The sequence below is a fragment of the Mytilus galloprovincialis genome, chromosome 8 (genome assembly GCF_965363235.1).
Source record: "Mytilus galloprovincialis chromosome 8, xbMytGall1.hap1.1, whole genome shotgun sequence".
NCBI lineage: Eukaryota > Metazoa > Mollusca > Bivalvia > Mytilida > Mytilidae > Mytilus > Mytilus galloprovincialis.
Genome location: NC_134845.1, coordinates 81,247,828 through 81,268,271, shown reverse-complemented (window position 1 = coordinate 81,268,271; position 20,444 = coordinate 81,247,828). Strand labels below are relative to the sequence as shown.

The 20,444-nt window shown below is 31.9% G+C and overlaps 1 long non-coding RNA gene across 1 annotated transcript in view; it reads right to left on the bottom strand.

Annotated features, from left to right (window-relative positions):
* Positions 1 to 3,047: 3,047 nt before the first annotated feature.
* The window catches only part of LOC143043568 (uncharacterized), a 52,703-nt gene continuing 35,306 nt past the window's right edge, over positions 3,048 to 20,444 (bottom strand). Inside the window, exons 3-4 of the long non-coding RNA XR_012968473.1 lie at positions 7,103 to 7,165; positions 3,048 to 3,097 (exon numbers count right to left, since the gene is read on the bottom strand). This is a non-coding gene — a long non-coding RNA (uncharacterized LOC143043568). The remainder of the gene's footprint in view (positions 3,098 to 7,102; positions 7,166 to 20,444) is intronic.

Below are 20,444 nucleotides of genomic sequence, written 5' to 3'. Positions count from 1 at the left end.
ATAGTCCACCAACAGAGGTATCGAACCCGTGATGTAAAAAATTGAAAACAACACGTTTATAATTTCTTGCGTCCAAAGCGCTTTTCTGGATTTATCTACATCAGGAACGCTCAAAGCTAAACATTTCTAATCCGAAGATGTATACAACTGTAAGTATCGAAACCGTTGAAGAGCTTTATGTCAAAAATACCTAAAATAAAAAGCCAAATTCATCTAAATGCAACTTTGCCTGAGAGAGTTGAAACCTTAGTTTCTAAATATTTTCAAAATTTATAAACGGACAATTTAGTTAATTTGTTAAATCTGTCAGTACCAAAGTACTGACTACTGAGCTAATGATACCCTCGGGGACTGATAGTCCACCAGCAGAGGTATCGAACCCGTGATGTAAAAAATTGAAAACAACACGTTTATAATTTCTTGCGTCCGTCCAAAGCGCTTTTCTGGATTTATCTACATCAGGAACGCTCAAAGCTAAACATTTCTAATCCGAAGATGTATAAGTACCGAAACCGTTGAAGAGCTTTATGTCAAAAATACCTAAAATGAAAAGCCAAATTCATCTAAATGCAACTTTGCCTGAGAGAGTTGAAACCTTATTTTCTAAATATTTTCAAAATTTATAAACGAACAATTTAGTTAATTTGTTAAATATGTCAGTACCAAAGTACTGACTACTGAGCTAATGATACCCTCGGGGACTGATAGTCCACCAGCAGAGGTATCGAACCCGTGATGTAAAAAATTGAAAACAACACGTTTATAATTTCTTGCGTCCAAAGCGCTTTTCTGGATTTATCTACATCAGGAACGCTCAAAGCTAAACATTTCTAATCCGAAGATGTATAAGTACCGAAACCGTTGAAGAGCTTTATGTCAAAAATACCTAAAATAAAAAGCCAAATTCATCTAAATGCAACTTTGCCTGAGTTATCACAATAATTTTTATCATGCCGTTTCTTTTGTCGTTTTGCATCGTTAAACACTTTGTTATGTCCGACCTCTTAACATTTACTTTAAGTTGTGATTTGAGCTTAAGGCGACCAATAGCTATTAACGTCTGGAGCACTTCTTCGATATAATGTTGAAATTTCGGTCATCGACGGATATTTTCAGCTCAGTAGCCTTCAATAATAACATGAATCAATACAAAGGTTTCATAAATTTGTAAATTACGAAATGATCAACAACTAAACTCCCTCGGTCAAATTTGACCTAAGATCTATTTGGACATTACTTGCATGTCTTTAGTCAAATAGTTCTGCAACTGTTTCTTTCAATTTACATCTTTAGCTTTCAAATATAAGGCACATACAATCTGGCATAGTTCTTTAGATCTTTAGCAGATTTTTTTTATATCGACATGTTTTAGAGGAAAACTTGACATTTTGTTAATTATATATTTGCCATTTGGTCTCACATGTATAGTTTAAAAGGCAATCTATGTTTTTATACTAGTGTTATGTTTTTATGTATCAATGTATAGTCAGTAGAATTACTGACCATTCTGATGCAGACATTACTTAAAATAAAGACGTAATGACTCTGTTCCATTAAGAAATTCAAAAAATTGATACACAATTAAAGCATTCAACATGTTCAATCGATAACGTCAAATGATGAATAAGTTCACATTGAGTTTCCTATTTACGAGTAAACTCTGTAAGTATCATCGCATACAAATATTAGTTTACATTCTGCTTGTAGTAGGCTTGATATGTAGAGCCCAATATCTGAACTATTCTTTTTATCTATGGTATATCTCAAACTCAAAACTACCACTTTCAAAATTGTACTAAAACTTGGAAGAAAGGACTTTTGCCAATACTTACGTGTCTTGCTCTAATTGTATTTTCCGACTGCTTTTGAATGCTGATATTGGTCACCGCTTGTGATAGAGTTTGGTTGTAAATATTTTGTTGCACTTATAAAACATGTAAAAACGTAAACTTACTGATTTGTTATTTGTCCTGTTCTCTCTTGGCCGAGTTACATCTGAGATTTGATGACCTAAAAGCACATAGGATTGCTAAACTAATTAAGTATCAATATCTGAAATCAAAGCTTCAATAAATAGAATCATACTAAAGATAAACATACGTGTATCGTTAAAAATTCATATGTGTGCACACGTTTCTTAATTTGTTATGGCATGATATTTTTGTCTGTGCTCTTTTTTTTTTGTTATCTTTGTAGTAAATCTTTAATTAATTCCTTCAAAATTTTCAGAGGATCTTTATAGTGTAGCCGAATTCAATTGTAGAGGTGTATGGACAATTTAAAATAAAAGTACACAAAGACGGAATATAAACGTTTTAAAGCCCTCTTTTTACTTTAAGGAACATTGAATGTGTCTTATTTTCTTCGGTCATCGATTAAAATCAGTGTCCATGCCAATTAAGTTTAAAAAGACCCAACAATAATTTTACATGAGATACATCTGTACTTATACATATTGTTTTATGATCATTTTTGTATTCTTTTCTCTCATTTTTGACAATATGTTTTGTCTTTATGACTTTTCGTGTTTCTTTGTTGTATATGAACTGGCTCTGTACTTATACATCTCGTCATTGAGTTATTTTGCTTTGGTAAATGTTTGTTTACATATTTGTTGTTGATATTGTAATAATATAATGACACAATTTTAAATGTTGTACACCTATTTTTAAACATTTTTACCTTTTATGTCTGTTAGTTTTGTTCACAAATCCTTGTCAATATAATGGAATTTTATGCGACTGTTAGGGATTAAGCAAGCTATAATGCTAGGTTAAATCCACCATGTTCTACATAAGATAAACCCTGTACCAAGTCAGGAATATGACAGTCGTTGACTATTCATTTTATCTGTTTATTCTGCCAGTTGGTAAAGAACTTTCAATTTTGAATTTTCCTCCGAGTTCAGTATTTTTGTGATTTTATATTTCATATAGTTTTACATGATTTTTAGATTGATTATTGGCCGTAAATTTCCATTCATATCGTCTCAATTTATTTATGTTATAACGAAACTATTCTAAATGGTTAATAATAATTTGCCTATGGGATTCTGGTCATAGCTGTTCAATCTTCGACTGCTATCAGTGGATGAAACCTGTATTGAATTTAATTTATAATATTAGATTTTGTTATATTGTATTTTATAAATGTACAGCACTAAATCAGACATAAGACAATAACAATCAAAACCAAGGAGTAAACAAAGACCCAGAAAACCAAAGGACATTTACATCAACAGTTATAAATAATAAATATGAAACAACACGAACTCCACTAAAAACCGGGAGTGAAATAAGGTGGTCCGAAAAGGTAAGTATTTCCTGTACCGTATACGGCACACTTCGTGTTATGTAAGAATAAAGTTTGAGCAACAGTGATGTGAACACTCTTTTATTAAATGAATAGGATATTACAGTTATTTGGGAGGTTTCAAAATGACAAGCTTTTTATTAGACTAGTATATATCAAAAGGCGATTGATGACGGAACCAAAAGAGCAAAAAAGTATATAGGTCAATGCGCTTGATTTCGAAATATTTGCCACTGACGTTATGGCGGGAACATGTTCTCTCTTGTTTTTGCATAACTTTTTCATTGACAAGTTCTTTAAAAGTATTAAACAATAACAACGATTTTATTAGACTTTCACAAATGGCTTATAATTATACATGTTAAAGATTGATAAAGAAAAAATGGGGGTCAATCGGCAATTTTGTTTAGACATTCAAGTGGATAAAATTAGAGGATTCCGAAAATCTGACAAACATTCCAAACCATGACAAGCGACGTTCCTTACAATTCCGTGTTCTTTACCTCAAAAGATTGCCGTACATTATTCAATTTTTGAATATAGGATAAGTATTAAATACTACTTTCATAAAAGAAGATGTGGTATGAGGGCCATTAAGATACTCTCCGTCACAATTCGTAAAAGAGTAAACCATTATTAGTCAAATAAAGGCCTTCAAAACGGAACTTACGATCACACCGAACAGTCGGCTATAGTGGGTCCCAAATGTGACAAGTGTAAAATAAGGAAAACCAACGATTAAATCTATATAAAAGAAACAAGAGATACTAATTAACCACCACATCATTTCACGACAACCAATGAATAATAGGTTCCTGACTTAGAGAATATTGGAGCCAAGTCACCGGGTTTAAACGTTTTTACACGCGCGAAGATTCATCCGAACCTGAAACAATAATATAGCATTACAATATAGGAATACACACTATAAAATAGCAAATGAAATGACTTAACTCCAACAAAAAGAAATATTAACAAAACAAGTAAACATACACTGAACGAATACACATTAAATCTTTGACATAATGAATACAAGTGTAAAACAATGAAAAATAAAACAACTATATCGTGGGACAAAAAGTTGTTGAATCAAATAACGTACACGGGTTACTCAAAATATAATAATTTTGATGCACGAAAATATTTTTGGAAACAAATTTTGTAGTTCTTAGTTGATGAAAGGAGGAAATGTTTTTCAAAGGGCCCAATCAATACAAACGTACGATTTGAGTGTACTTGCAGTCACTAACAGCTAGTTAAAAGTCATATTAAGCAATTAATAATTAAAAAAACCATACATGTTATAACAAATCCGGTAAATAGTCTTATTCGGTAGGTCACATTCATGAAAGGGAAGGGGATTGTATTTACGACGTAAGGAACTTATCCTATATCATCTGTGAAACGGTTATTCCATGACAGTTAACCAAATCGTGATGGCATCCGTAAAATTTACGAAGGGATGATTTCAACTTTACCATTTGGAACTCTTGGTTTAATAGCTACCTTGTGAGCAGTAAGCCTCTTTCAAGAAAACCGTGATAGGAAATACAACCACGGGAATATCGTAGAAATCCACATAATATTAACTTTATGTAGCACAGTTGAATTTCTTTTTTATATGATCATATTAACATTATTTAATACGATAATAAGAGAAAAACATAAAAAAACATATATTTCACTAAAAGATTTGCTTATGATTTAACATCTAAAATATCCTTCTACTAGAAAATAAACTCATCAAAGATATAAGGATTAAAATTTTATATTAACACCAGACGCGCGTTTCGTCTACAAAAGCCTCATCAGTGACGCTCGAATAAAAAAAAATGTTTAAAAGGCCAAATAGAGTACGAAATTGAAGAGCATTGAGGACCAAAAATTCCTTAAAGTTTTGCCAAATACAGCTACGGTAATCTATTCCGTAGATAAAAAGCCTTAGTTTTTCAAAGATTGAAAGTTTTGTGAACAGTTAATTTATAATTATGAATATATCAATCATAACTCAAGTCAACACGCAAGTGCTGACTACTGAGAAACTTAAAGAATCTTTCACACAAATTGTACAGAAACAATCGTTTTAATATTTACATTATAACAGAAGAGTAGCTTGGATAGTTTTTACAATAATAGTGTGGTTAAAATAAATACGTAGTTCAAGTAACATATAAAATAAAATTCCGTACTTGGTATATTATTTACATATTCGTTATTATAATTTAAATATAGTTCTACTGAAATTAAAATTGATGCAGGTATGTATAAAATTGTACAATGCCTCTGAATGTGAGTCTCATTTCTATTATTAAGAATATATTAAATTTTAGAAGAAAAAAAAACACGTAATGTAATCCAATTTTGTTAATGTATGTTCAGTGGCAAATATAAAAGTTATATGGACAGTGGTAAATATTACAGTTTTATCAGCAGTGTAATTTTTTGCCTGGAAAAAAATTGGGGAATATAAATAGTAAGATTTGGTATGACTGCAAACAAAACAAATCTTAATCCAAGTCATAATGTAGAGAAAGTCTACAAAAGACTCATCAGTGACGCTCGAATCCAAAAAAAGTTTAAAAGGACAAATAAAGTTTGAGTTTGAAGAGGATTTTGGACAGAAATTCCTAAGGTTTTGCCAAATACAGTTATGGTTATCTATTCCTGAGGTTAAAAAGGCTTAGTATTTAAAAAAGTTTTGTAAACAGTTGATTTATAAATATGATCATATTAATCATAACTCATGTCAGCACAGAAGTGCTGACTACTGGGCTGGTGATACCCTCGGGAAATTAAATTATAGCCTTCAACACGGATTATTGGATCATTCCGAGCAGCAAGCTTTAAAGGTCCCTACATAACCGATAAACGACAACAACTGTTGTCAGCATGTTGAAATATATTATTATATTGTTTATTTGTGTATTCCTCTGTCCTGAATGTTCTTGCGTCTATTTTTCCTGTATTCCTGTCATGTAATGTTGTAATTGTAGAGTTACATTTTACATTGCCATAAAAGCGCGAGGCTCATTTTTTTCTGTGTGTGATGCATTATCGTTTGTTTTTTGTTGCATTTCAGTGTTCTGTTGTTTCTTATAATTGATGTGTTTTCCTTTGTTTAGTTTGTAACACTGATTTGTGTTCTGTAAATCGATAAATGACTTTCATACAACATCAGTATACAAGTGTTGCCTTTATATACTAGCAGAATAGATGCATAAAAATGCAGCGGGTTCAAACGTTTTATCAAGTGTCAACCTTCATCCTAACCTGAGACAGTAGCGTACCATTACAATAAAAAAGACAAACTATAAAATATCAATTAAAATAGCTGAACACCCTAAAACACATTCGAACAAATCAGTAAACAATCAAGGTTAATCTATAACACAATATAAATACAATATTAAAACGTAGGTGCCTGTATTACATAGTTGTTGCATGAAGTCATTAAACATTTTAAACGATATCAAAAAGACAATTCTTATCTGGGTCAAATGGCGTTATTAAACAAGGTGCATGCATAAACTTATATACGATAATGTTGTTGTTAGAGGTTCGGAAGTACATCTTTTTTAGTTATTAATAAATTTGTTTTTCGGAGTGAACATTTTTCATCAGGATTAATGTTTATCAAAAGTGGTATATATCAAGAATATTGAGACGATACATAAAACAAAAACATGTAAAATTAACATGAATGCATGTAATGAGAGTGCGAGCAAGTACTGAAAGCTAGTTACAAAAGTTAAAAACAATAAGACACAGGATATATTTAGCATTATCTTACCTCAGGTTTTCCTGTATTTTGTTCATCAATTGGCCTGGTGAAGTTGCCAAGTGCGCTAGAAATCTACATACAAAAAACATATATATATAAACGGTTGGAGAAAATTTGAGTAAATTAAAGAAATTTTTATAGCATTTTTTTTTGTAATAATTATGCTTAATATTAGCACAACATTGTTTAATCTGCCAATTTCGAACTCATGCTACAGCCCTTGGATGGTGTAAACTTTCCAAAAAACCGTGTATGGTGTAATGGTGTATGTCATATGGTGTAATGGTGTAAGGTGTATGGTGCTATGGTGTATGGTGTAAGGGGAATGGTGTAATGGTGTTTGAGGAATGGTGTGATTGTGTAACGTGCGATCGGGAATGGTGTGAATGATGGTGTATAACATTTCATTGGTTGAAAACGAAGTTCTTTTTATTTTATTTTTTCAAATTGTAAACTTAAACAACGATAATAATCTTCAATATTTGAAATTTAATTGCATTATGGGTAATTTCGGATCGTGAAGATAGAATGGGGAATGGTGCTCGGTGTAATGTGTAAGGTGTATGGTGCAAAGGTGTAACGTGTATGCTGTAATGATACAAGGTTATGGTGTAATGGTGTATGGTGTACGGTGTAATGGTGTATGGTGTAAGTGGGAAGTTTGCACCATCCAAGGACTGTATTAGCATATCGTTACAACACTGCCCGCACTGTATCCAGCGCTCTAGAGCACTTGTCCACCGACACTAAACAGAAATTCAGCTTTCAGTGACCTAGTGTTACCTTTCCTCTTCAGTCACAGAAATCATCATAATTTATTTTTATATTATACATGTCATGTGTTTTGTATATAATAAAGCAGATGTAGTATGCATGTCAAGGAGAAATCTCTCCACAAGAGACCAAATGATACAGAAATTAATAGTTACAGGTCACCGTATGGTCTATGGACCAGGGATAAAAAAAAAAGCTAACGATTGTAAATATACAAGAAAATAAAATAAAAAGAACTGGTTAAACATTTGGTAGGAAATAGTCACTGATAAAAGTAGGAAAACAGTATCAAAGCTAATGAAAATAAATGTTCATTTTTGTACAAATGTTTAAAATATTTCTTTTCTTTTGTTGCATTAGGTTTCAAACTATCTAACTCTGCAAAACCATCCGGAAGTGACCTTGTGTAAACCAGAAGGAGAATTTTGCTTACTAATATAATATAAATATTATAGAACCAGATATTTTTGGTATCAGTGTCAATTAATCATTTTGATAATACTGGAAGTAACATTTTTTAAACTAGAGGTAACGAACTATCTCCATTATTTTAAATTTGTTGTATATATGATAATGTATTTTTGGAATCAGCGAACAATAAGCTATCATTGACATTTTAACCCGAATTTTTCTATTTTCATACCAAACACATGCTGTTGTGTGTTGTGGATAGACCTTCAATTATTATCTGAACAATTGGCTTTAATAGAAAATTGAAAACAACACGTTTAATAATTCTATGCGTCCAAAGCGATTTTCTGGATTAACCTTCATCAGGAACGCTCAAGGCCAAACATTTGAAATCCGAAGATGTATAAGTACCGACACCGTTGAAAAGATGTATGACAAAAATACCTAAAATAAATATCCAAATTCATCTAAAGTCACATTTGCCTGAGGGAGTTATAACCTTAGTTTCTAAATAATCAAAACTTTATGAACGGATAATTTTAGAAAAGTTTGTTAAATCATGTCAGTACCGAAGTACTGACTACTGAATTGATGATACCCTCGGGGACTGATAGTCCACCTGCAGAGGTATCGACCCAGTGGTCTTTTCTTTTCCAATTATGAACACTTTATTATTCTTTTCCAACCAATTTTGACGTAAGACGTGTCGCTTTGATGTTCACACTTTGTATCGGTGTCATTAATATATATCCGGAACTTACCCTTCGAGTCGTCATATTTTGTTTGTCCGGAGTTATCCCTTCGAAACCTAAAAACCTTGTTTTCAGTCAAACACCGTAGTCGTAATAGTTCCAATAAGAATGAAGGGTGGAATTTGCTCATGACAAGACCCTGGTTCTTCGTTACTTTTGGATCTTCCCAATGATCATCAATTCATGTGACAAGCAAATACCTCAAGGTCAAAGGTGAAGTTCATGATTTAAATTTGACCCTTAGCTTGCTATCGTATTTACTCAATAACCGTAAAAGATGGCTAATAAAATATAACGAAGAAATGCGTCTTATCGAGATCCGCATTTGTTATGTTGGGTCTTATAAATAATAGTACCTAACTAGTATGGACCAAGAGCACCAAAATGCTTTTTTGGGGTCCGACATGAAGATGTTTTGTTAATAACTTAAACGAGGTTAAAGATAGAAAGAAACTTTGAATTGCAATAATGTCCAGCCTCACATGATCTACAAAGTTCGGTCAAGGTCCCTAGCAACAACAAAAAAACCTTAACAACCATATATTTGTTTTACTTAGCAGGCTATGGATAGTATAAACATGAAATTTGGAATACTGGAAATGACATTTTTAGGTCACCTGGCCCGAAGGGCCAAGTGAGCTTTTCTCATCACTTGGCGTCCGTCGTCCGTCGTCGTCCATCGTCCGTCGTCGTCCATCGTCGTCGTCGTCGTCGTTAACTTTTTACATTTAGAGCTTCTTCTAGAGAACCACTGAATGGAATGAAACCAAACATGGCATGAATGTTCCTTATGAGGTGCTGACCAAGTCTTGTTACTTTGTAGCCGATCCATCATCCAAGATGGCCACCAGCGGGGGACTTAGTTTAACATAGGACCCTATGGGAAATGCATACAAATGACTTCTTTTAGAGAAGCACTGAATGGAATGAAACCAAACATGGCATGAATGTTCCTTATGAGGTGTTGACCAAGTGTTGTTACTTTGTAGCCGATCCATCATCCAAGATGGCCACCAGCGGGGGACTTAGTTTAACATAGGACCCTATGGGAAATGCATACAATTGACTTCTTTTAGAGAACCACTGAATGGAATGAAACCAAACATAGCATGAATGTTCCTTATGAGGAGCTGACCAAGTGTTGTTACTTTGTTGTCATTGCAACATTCAAGATGGCTGCCAGCAGGGGGACTAAGTTTAACATAGGATCCTATGGGAAATGCAAACAAAAGTCTTCTTCTAAAGAAACACTGAATTGAATGAAATCAAACATAGCATGAATGTTCCTTTCCTTATGAGATGTTGGCCAAGTGTTGTTACTTTTAGCCAAATTTAATATTTTTTTTTAAATGATTTCAAAAACCCAAGTAGAATCAGGTGAGCAATACAGGCTCTTGAAAGGCTCTAGTTGTACTTAGCAACGATATTGAAGTCTTTAGCTACCACTTATTTTTTTATTAAACTTTTATTGCTTTAAATAGAAAATATGACATTATAAGTACTGGAAGTAATATCTTTTTAACTATTTCTGTATTTATCAACCTCCTGTTAAGAACATACAAGTCTTTAGCAATCATATAGTATTTAACTCAGAAGGCTTTATCAATAATAATAACTTTCTGTGACCATGAAAATGCCTCAAGTTCAAAGGTCCAAGTCATGACCTAGATTTTGATCTTAGCTTGTTATCGGATTTAGTCAATAACTGCAAATCTGAATAAGTGTAATTATAATAAAAAAGAAAAAAGGAAAGACCTTTCAATTGAACATGAACAATTGACATTAAATTTACTCTTCTTTTGTTTGGATTTTCTTTCATACAAACAATACACCATTTAAAAAATCAAAACAGGCAAAAATTGAAGTACAAAAGCTCTTTGGAGTCGGGGTAACTTTAGATAAAAAAAAAAGAGTAAACGTACAAATGCACATGTGCATGTTTTGCTAATCACAATAAGTGTGTCTGAAGGTTTTGTCAAAACAATAAATAATATAAATACATAAATACATAAATCAATTCCTTTAAAAGAACAATTGATAAGTTCTTCCCCCTCGAAAACATGATTGTTTTGTTTGTTTGTTTTGTTCAAGGCATGTAATATTCTTTACAAAGCACAAAAATGTCAGTGTTCACCTCAAAAGCTAACAAAACCTTTAAACAGACTTATCAAGAAGGGATATCGTTACGATACTGTTGTCAGGTCATTACAGATTGCAAATTTTGGCTTTAATATTGATTCACTTATAGGGTCTTTGCATCGGAACGAAACACATTTATTTAAAAAAACAGTTGTTGGCATGAGACGGTTTATGTTCTTCTCATATATTTTATGATAGTATGATAGTATGATAGTAGTATAACGGGCGGGATTTTGCCTGATATTCATATGATGAAGACATAATCTTTCAATCAGTTTAATTGAGGTCTGGAGCTGGCCTGTCAGTTAACTGCTAGTAGTCTGTTGTTATTTATGTATTATTGTCATTTAATTTATTTTCTTTTGTTTCATCATCTGACATCGGACTCGAACTTCTCTTGGACTGAATTTTAATGTGCGTATTGTTATGCGTTTACTTTTTTTTACATTGGATAGAGGTATACGGGGAGGGTTGAGATCTCATAAACATGTTTAACCCCACCGCAATTTTGCGCCTGCCCCAAGTCAGGAGCCTCTTGCCTTTGTTAGTCTTTTATGATTTATAATTTTAGTTTCTTGTGAATAATTCGGAGTTTAGTATGACGTCCATTATCACTGTACTAGTATACATATTTTTTAAGTGGCCAGCTGAAGGAAGCCTACGGGTACGAGAGTTTCTCGCTACATTGAAGACCCATTGGTGGCTTCGGCTGTTGTCTGCTCTTTGGTCAGGTTGTTGTCGCTTTGACACATTCCCCATTTCCTTTCTCAGTTTTATGCTCTAATGTTTACCATTTAATTGTTCACATTACACGAAGAGTAAAGAAAGACAAAAACCCACAAGTGATAGAAAGAAACAGAAGTAATAGTATTCCCTCCTAAATCATGTAAATAAAGGAGGGACTTAAGTTCTCATTTTCAGACAAGGGTCAACATTATTGTGTTGGTTAAGTTTCTATATTTAGTTTGGAAGGTTTTTATTCTAGTTCATGTCCCGCGTGCGTCTTCATCTCGCGCCAGAAAGTGCTGTCACGTAACACTGCTTTATAATAGCGAACGTTCTTTTTCTATTTGGGTGGAGACGTTAAACAGACAACATGTTTATCCACGGAAGAGCACATAATGTATTTCTTTTTGTTATTGTAGTTCATTGATGTTTTTTTATCACAGTTCGAGAGCAGTGTATTCTTTGAAAATAATTCATCCTTTGTACATTTAAATCGCGTTTATCGATTACTTTCATACAATGTACATTTCTCAGCACCGGTTTGTAATACAGATTTGTATTTAATCTAGAGGCAGACATGTTATTAAAGGATTTCACTGAGATTTAAAAAGCTAACAAGCGATTTTTACGGCATTAAAATATCTTTTTTACCGAAATTCCTGAGAGGTAGCTGCACATCGGTGTGAAAATAAGATGAACTACATGTATACCCTGGGGGCTGCAAAGTGTAGGGTCAATGTTGACATGTAGCTTTAGTACAGTAGCGGGCACGATAATTTGGTCAATTTTTTCGAGAAGAATTGTAATGACAATATTAAAATCCAATTGTTCAAAGAACAATTAAAGGTCTTCCCACCAGTAAGCATGAAAATATCAAATTTGTTTTTAAATGTCATTTAAAGCGTCAAATGATAGGAATTGTACGCTGATTCCCAAAAAACATGGTTTCTTTACATTTTTTTTAAATATGGGAGTTCATTTGTTACTTCAGGTTGAACAATGTTACCTCCAGTATTTTTTAAATGTATACTTGACACTGATACCAAAAATATCTGGTGAAATATACTTTTATATTAATAAAGTTAAAAAAAAATACACAATGTCATTTCCGAGTGGCCTTTCCAAGGTTAAACATCTTGCAGCCAAATGAAAAGTCCCACGGCTTTAACATGTATACATATCAGGTAAAAACAAAGGTCACAATCTACAATGTAGAACGTCAAATAAACCTATGAACTTGAGTTCAATTTCAAGGTCATAAACTATTGATCCAAATCGAAAGACCCTAATTAGGTCTTTCCACCTTTCCGTTGAAAGACCTATTGACTTTGTTTAAATATTTTTTTTTCCTCCGCCAATTATTTTTCTTGCGTAGTATGGTTGTTTCATAAGTTGTCGCTTAGATTTTTTAAAGATGATATCGTATAGTTTATACGCTTTAAAAACTGACAACCGCTTAACCAAATACTTTACGTTGTGAGAGGTACAGTTGGGTGCAGACCAAGCATTACATGCAGACGGGCCGAAAAAGTTAACGCGGCGTTTACTCGCGTGCACTTCACGTAAACGCCGCGTTAACTGTGCGTTTACTCCGAAATTGCAGTAGACATTAAAAGTAAACGGGCGTTTACTTTCCTGTTTACCTCCGCGTTAACGCAAAAACGGCGCGTCTTCTAATTTTGTAAAGAGTAAACGGGCTTTCCCGTTTACCTCCGCGTTAACGTGGAAAAATGCGCGTCTTCTATTTTCGTAATAAGTAAACGCGCGTTTACTGTTTGTAGTAAACGCCCGTTAACGCAGATTATCATCGTAACCTGGATACATTGACATAAAATATGAAATGATAAGGAACATCAAAATTAATTGACCAACTGGTCATTTCCGCTTGACATATTGACGATTACAGTTATTTAAAAATGTTATCACACATTTGTATTTAATTGAACAATAATTATAGTAAATTTCTTGTTCTTCGCAAATAGTAGTTTAAGTATGTTTATTCAAATAAATGTAATTTAATCCTCACCAAAATCAAACAGTTTTCTCATCTTTGACAGACTGACTCGTAAAATTAACCAAAACTGACAATATTTACCCTTTAACTGTTTAACAACTATCTTATTCTATATAGTAGTAATTCAGTTATATGTTTATGCCATATTTGACCATATAATACAATTGACAGAAATTTTTTTACCAGCCTGACGGCCATGACCTCTTTTTATTTAAAATATTGAATAGTAAACAAAATTCAGTAGTTTTCATACATCAGACTAACTCGTAATATATAATTATTTGTTCGCAAAAACCAAAACTGACCATATAAGCAATTTATTATGTAAATCTATATAGCCCGCATAGTAAATGAGCTATATTTTGATATAAAGATTGATTGTTTAATAAAAAAGGAAGCAATATTTGAATATTATGACATAAAAATTTTGTTTGCATCAATTTAGAGTGCCAGCATGTTCTTTTTTATTCAAAATATTGAATCGCAAACATATTTCAATAGTTTTCTTACCTCGGACTGACTGATATAATAAAGTTATTTGTCAGCAACAACCAAAACTGACCATATATTTGAATATTATGACTAAATAAATTTGTTCGCATCAATTAAGAGCTAGTGCAAGCAAGTCCTTTTTTTATTCAAAATATTGAATCGTAAACAAAATTCATTAGTTTTCATATCTCTGACTGACTCATATAATAAAATTATTTGTCCGCAACAACCAAAACTGACCATATAAGCATTTTATTATGTAAATTTATATAGCCGCATAGTAAATGAGTTATATTTTCATGTAAGAATTGATTGTATAATAAAATAGATAGCAATATTTGATTACTATGACTAAAAAATTTTGTTCGCATCAATTTAGAGAGTGACAGCATGTCCTTTTTTTATTCAAAATAATGAATCGTAAACAAAATTCAGTAGTTTTCATACCTCAGACTGACTGATATAATAAAATTATTTGTCCTCAACAACCAAAACTGACCATATAAGCATTTCATTATGTTCATCTATATAGCCGCATAGTAAATTAGTTATATTTTCATGTAAGGATTGATTGTATAATAAAAAAGGTAGCAATATTTAAATATTATGACTAAAAATTTTTTTTCGCATCAATTAAAAGTGCCAGCATGTCCTTTTTGTATTCAAAATATTGAATCGTAAACAAAATTCATTAGTTTTCATATCTCAGACTGACTCATTTAATAAAATAATTTGTCCCCAACAACCAAAACTGACCATATAAGCATTGTATTATGTAAATCTATATAGCCACATAGTAGATGAGTTATATTTTCATGTAAGGATTGATTGTATAATAAAATAGGTAGCAATATTTGAATATTATGACTAAAAAATTTTGTTCGCATCAATTTAGAGTGCCAGCATGTACTTTTTTTATTCAAAATATTGAATCGTAAACAAAATTCAGTTGTTTTCATACCTCAGACTGACTCATATAATAAAATTATTTGTCCGCAACAACAAAAACTGACCATATCAGCATTTTATCATGTAAATCTATACAGCCGCATAGTAAATGGGTTATATTTTCATGTAAGGATTGATTGTATAATGAAAAAGGTAGCAATATTTGAATAGTATGACTAAAAAATTTTGTTCGCATCAATTAAGAGTGCCAGCACGTCCTTTTTTTATTCAAAATATTGAATATTGAAACAAATTTCAGTAGTTTTCTAACCTCAGACTAATCGAATTATAACCAAAACAGACCATATTAGCACTATATATAGCTGTATAGTAAATTAGTTATATATCCATGTAAAGATAGCAATATTTGAACATTTAAATTGACTAGATGGTACAAATGTACATACTTATATTACACTTTATTGATATCCCTTTTAATACACTGTACAATTTACGTTTTTTTATCATTTGTCATAACAGAATCTTATCATGTTAATCCAAGGCAAACAAGGTGAATTTCGATTAAAAATAATGTATTAAATGCACCGAGTTATAGTTAGGAATTCGAAGAGACAAATTATAAATGGCGAACGAAACAACGTAAACCATGATGTTTACATCCCATCATGTAAAAATATTCTCCCTATGTCTCAGATAACCTTTCTTTCCGTATCGATATTTGCACCTGTAACTTTTGAAAAGAAAATATAGAAAATCTGCAAATCAGTAAAGTTAATGGACTTAATGAAAGTGATTTTGTGTAATTTAATATTTTGAATTAAAAGAGTTTTTGAATTGTTCTGGTTTGAAACACATACTTTATTATATACGTAAAATATTAAGACTAAGGGTCGTTTTTATAAAAAATAAAAATGTGCAAATGAACTTGAAGTTTATTTCTAAATTTACCCAATCAGTTAACGCGAAAAGTAAACGTGCGTTTACTTTCAAGTGCACGTAAAAATACACTTGTAAAATCTGTAGTAAACACCCGTTTACTTTTAAGTGCACGTAAAAATAAATTTGAAGAATTCTGAAGTAAACGCCCGTTTACTACTGACTAAACGGACACATAGTAAACGCCTGTTTACTAGGGTAGACATTAGAAATTTCCATTTAGACCACGTTAACGTAATTATAGTAAACGTGCGTTTACTAGTAAACGGGAGATTTGAAGTTAACTAACTAAATACGTGCACGCGGCGTTAACTTGCGTTTACTTTATGTAATGCTTGGTCTGCACCCAACTGTATCTCCAAAAACACTGTTTTTCTTGTGGCCACTACTCCTTTGAAACCGTAAAAGATTACGACAAATTTATTTTAGCAAATTGCTCGTTACATCTTCAGGATTAGGTTGGCTATTTGGATCGAAGCTGTCGGAGACTCCATATGAGAGTTATTCACCCTTTTTTCACTTAATTCCAGTGATATGCATTTCTAACTGTTAAACCATAAGAGATATTGGCCTAGGGTCTTTGGATTTGAGGTCCTTGGTCCATGCAAAAACATGAAAATTACCTCAGGTCAAAGGTCAAGGTCAAGGTCAAATTCTAAATTTTGATTTTGGCCTATTTTTACTTATTTTAAAAAACCGTATAACATATTGACAAATTATTTGTACTTAATTGTTAATTGCGACATGTCATAACTACAAAATTTTGGTTGAAAGGTTGCGTAGACAATAAATGGGAGTTGTCGCCCATCTTATATTTAGAATTATGCGTTAAGTGATATAACTCATTAACTAAACATATTTAAGACCTTTGGTCTTTTTTATTAGGTGTCCTTGGTTCGTGACCTTGAAATTGAAGTCAAGGTCAAAGGTTAATGGGACGTTCTAGATTTTGACCTTTGCTTTAAGTTCATATTTAAACACCATAAAGCCATAGGAACTGACAGTTTAGACTGATTTTTAATATTTTAATATCGAAATAGATCTTAACTGGTCAACGAGTAGTATCACCATACATTTTTTTTGGACTAAATGAAGGGAGAAAACTCTAATTTAATGTTAACGAACCTTTTAAACCAATATGTATATGTTAGGCGTTTTAAATATAACGGAATTAGGTGCGATTGATAGTTTATTCTCATGAAATCATGCAAGTAACAAGGTTACAGAGATGTTAAAAAATAACATACATAAAAATTAAAAACAAAACAGGTTCAATCCACCATTTTCTACATTTAAAAATGCATGTACCAAGTCAGGAATATGGCAGTACTGATCAATTCGTTTGATGTGTTTTATCATTTGATTTTGTCATTCGATTATGGACTTTCCGTTTTGAATAAGTATTTTCATGATTTTACTTTTTATGACATGTTGCAACTAACAACAACAACAATTTGTATTTGCCAATCAAGACGCCCCGAGTTTACAGTTTAAATTAAAGTGTATCAATAGTTGTGGTGATTTTTTTCATTGAACTATTTGAAATTACAATACATGACAATAGTACTAAAACTATATACGAGAAGGGAGACAACAAATACAGTATATTTTCACAAAGATAATGAGTGAGTGAACACAATCAGTACCATTGTATAGTGAAAAGAAGGGCTGGGGGCTTCTCATGTTTTATTACTTAATTTTACTCTTCTAGTCTTTATTAAATTGTCTATTAACTTACTCGTTATGTTATTAACAAATGGATCTTCATTTGACATCAACTATACAAATTTTGATTGGTCATTTAAAGTTTTAAAATTAGTTAATTCAGAGGATAAATCTTAAATGAAACTGGACCTTTCAGTTTTAAGTGATGAACATTGAAGAAGAAAATGAATTTTCATCCTCAACAATGTCATTATTACATAGTTTACACAATCTTTTGTCTGCGGGTATTCCTTTATATCTTCCCTTTTCTATTTCAAGTTTAAGTTCTCATGTTGTATTGTTGTACAATAAGATCTTTACGGAACTGTTTATATTTATTTTCCCTAGTTTTTCTATAAAGTTTTAAAAAATTGAAGAAATTCCATTTAACTATTGGGTCATTATTATATTTTTTAAATAGTTTTCCCTTGTCATCTAATTGTTTACGTATTTTAATTAAAGAAAAAATCAAACCACTTTGGTTGTTTCTTTTTAGTTTTAGTATTTGAATTTAAGGAGTTTGGAATTTTAGGTAATATTTGTTTTAAAGATTTAGCAGCTGCGTCACAGATTATATCATTTAGTTTTAAAGTCATATTTTGAGAATCAGAGTCGTCAGACAAAAAGTTTGATATTTTTTGTTCATATCATTAGAGGTCAGAGCTGTTTGACATTTTAATGCAGAATCATTCCAAATATATTTGGGGGGGGGGGGTTTGAGAATGTTCACTCTGAGTATCTAGTACATGAACTTTAATATCTATATTTAACATAACAGAGACCTGACTGTGATCTGAAAGATCAGCTAAAAAGTCATGAACTTGAAAAAGTTAAAAAATATCTAATAGTTCCTCTGATACTATGAAGTAGTCAACTACACTGCTCCCTCGATGATTATGATAAGTTAATTGTCAAATCCCCTCTAGTTCTTCCATTAAGAATAGAAGCCCCGCCTGTACACATATATCATTTAATAATTTTCCACGGGTAGATAAATGTACATCTTTACTATGACGGACTGATATATCATAATCAGGGTTAGAATTATCATATAATAGGATAAGATTATCTTGAGAATCATTATCTATAGATTTAGTTCCCCAGTCCCAGTTCTGGCATTCAAGTCTCCTGCGAAAACATTAATGTTGAGTTCCTTGTTATATCTTTTTCTAGAAGGTCAAATATATCATCATTTAAAGAATAGGTGTGAGATGAATTTTCAGGGGAGTCATAAATGAAACACAAATATATATCTTGTGAGATTACAAAGAGAGCTACTCAACTTTAACCATATGTAATCGTTATTTGAATGCTCAAGAAATTTTACCCCTGATTTAATTTCATGTTTAACTAAAATAGATAACCCTCCTGATCTTTTGTTTGTTCGCTTTGATTTCGGTCGTATCAAATTAACAGATTTAAATCCTAGTAAAGACAGTGAATCCTCAAAGGAGCAGTGTGTTGCATGTGAACAAATTATGTCTTTAATAATCAATTAACAATAAAGTTAAAACATGTCGATGTCTTGTATGGTGTTTGAAAAAAGTTGAAAATAAACCAAAATCTTGACCTTGACCAAAATTTCTTTATTTTGAACCAAGGATCTCTAATCAAAACAACATAGATCTCTATCACTTATGGTTTACCAATTACAATTACATTTTACTAATTTTACATACAGAAGGGGAAATAACTCTCATATCGAGTTTCCGGATAGCGTCGGTCAAAATTATGTTTTAGTTCTTAAAGATGTTATCAGAAAATTGGTGAAATAAATTTGTCGTAATCTTAAACGGTTGCGAAGGAGATTCGTACACTAGAAAAACAGTGTTTGGGGAGATAACTCTTACAATAAAAAGTATTCGGCCTAACAGGGTCAGTTTCATTATTGCAATATCTGTTCGATATCATATGCCAAAAATCAAAGCGATATCTTGCGAAACAAAAAAATATCGTATGTGGCGGAAGAAGAAAAACAAATATTAAAAACCAATTGTTCAGAGACCAATTGAAGGTCTTTCCACACAAAAAACATGTTTTTTAATAAGAAAATAGTAAAATGTCATTAACAGCGTCAAATGATAGCTTATAGTACGTTGATTCCAATAATATCTGGTTTCTATACAATATTATTTAAATAAGGGAGATTACTGTTATTTCCGGTTTAAAAAATGTTACTTCCAGTATTATTTTACGGTTTGAATGACACTGATTCGAAAACTATATGGTTCTATATAATTTTGGATTCAAAAAGTATAAAAAAAAATTGCTATTTTCGGTTTACACAGGGTCACTTTCGGTTCTTTTTTCAAGGTCATATGGTTTGCAACTTAATGCAAAAAGTCCCATGGCTTTATCATTTATAAATATGAGGTAAAAGCAAAGGTCAAAATCTAGAACGTCACATTAATCTATGACTTAGAGCTCAATTTCAAGGTCATTCACCAAAGACCTTAAATGAAGGCTCCAGGTCTTAATTATATTTTGCAATGAG